Raw genomic sequence first — 1,781 nt, 5'->3', positions numbered from 1 at the left:
GAAATCCTGTACAGTGTTGCTATGAGTCGGTTCCGACTCCATGGCACATAACCACCACCACAATGGTGATTATCACAACTGTAAATGCAGAAAAGGTGTAACTAAAAGGTGGGAACAGTAATCAGTCATTTCAGGAACAAAGGATTCTAGGACCATCAAGAAGGAAGAGCATGAGTGGATTATGGGATCCTAACTAGAAAAGCGGTGACCACAGAGATGGTGGCAGAGGTGATGGCATACAGAGACAGAGCAGCTGAAGACTAAAGGCTTATGGACTTAGAAAGGTAGTGTGCCTGCAGGCAGGAGGCTAGCTTGCAACTGTGTCCTTTGGACATTTAAACAAATAAATATTTTCAGGGTGGTATGTGTATATAATAATAATTTTTAAAAGGGAATAGAAGTAAATACTGTAATATTGTTAACTGATGGTAATGGAGGGGATTGTAATCGTTGCAATGATTTGTTGAATGTAAAACTGTTGACCTACCCCATAAACCTTCACTCAATGCACAATAAAAACTTAAAAAAAAAAGAAAAGGGAAAAAAAAAAAACTAAAAACAGGATAGGTGCCAAACTCAGAGAGGAAAAATTATGGTATCTCCCGCCAGCCATGGATTTCTTGTCATGGATGGGTTAAGGGATGAGATGGCAATACTCAACATTAGATGGAGTTCCTACAGGGCTGGGTGTTGTCTATTCTAAGCACCTAATCTGAAAGTAGTTTGTGCAGACACCAAAGCACCTGGGATAACGGGTATTTTCATCCAAGAGGGGAGCTAAAGGTAAGTCCCTCTAGTCCAGGGCTGACCAGAACCCACTCTGCAGGTCTGGAATTGTCCACAACTGATTCTAGGTGCCGGAGCTGGTGCTGCTAGCTCTCCACACACTTTGATGTGACTTTGACAGCCCAGAGAGCAGGAGCTTCCTTGGGAGTGTATGAGAATGGTGGCAGGCCACGCCTCTAGTCACCAGGTAATGTGGGATACAAGAAGAAGAAAAAAATTTTTTTTGTTTGCCTCTTTCTGTCCACCAATAAGTGGTATGACTCTGTGCCGCTACTCTTTTGCCTTCAAAGTTTCCCATGAATGTTCCAGATGACCACACTGCTGCTGGCCTGGCCATCTGCATCATTTTTTCTCCCTCATATGTCTGTTCTTCTAGTAAGGGCTAGCTCAGGACTGGCCAGGGCCAACAGATCAGGAACAGAGCCCACATGAACAGGGTTAATGTGGACAATTCCCCCTCCTTTAGTGGGGCCCACAAGTGCAGTGTTTACCTCCTTCCATGCAGCGTAGACTGTTGGGAGAGTGGGCATTCTCCTAGGGGATATACACATGCGTGGGTCAGCCTTACCTCTAGTCACCAGGGGAGTGTGGGAATAAAAAAAAAAAAAAATTATACCTTTGTCTCTGTAAGCCACAGGTATGTTTTGCAAAGCTGATAAGTATTGTCTCTGAAGTCTCTCACAAAAATCTTTCTGCCTAGTCTGCCATCTTGCCACCTCTAACCAAGGCTGTAATCTGTACAGCAGCAGACTGCCACTACTTTCACACATGGAACATATGATGGGTTTGAACCACTGATCTTTTGGTTCTCAGCCTGTACCACCATGCCTCCTTCCTTTTCCAATGTTGTTGCCATTATTTTTAGTGCCATCAAGTCAGTTCCAACTTGTATAGGGTTTCTGCGGAGTGGCTGGTGGATTTGAATCAGAGACCTTTCATTCAAAATGACCTTGTGGTCCAGTGTTTATCCTACAGTGCCACACCAGAAGAGCTAA

Source organism: Chrysochloris asiatica, unplaced genomic scaffold, assembly GCF_000296735.1.
Source record: "Chrysochloris asiatica unplaced genomic scaffold, ChrAsi1.0 scaffold00268, whole genome shotgun sequence".
NCBI lineage: Eukaryota > Metazoa > Chordata > Mammalia > Afrosoricida > Chrysochloridae > Chrysochloris > Chrysochloris asiatica.
The sequence above is the reverse complement of the archived record's forward strand: the minus strand, read 5'-3'. Positions refer to the sequence as shown.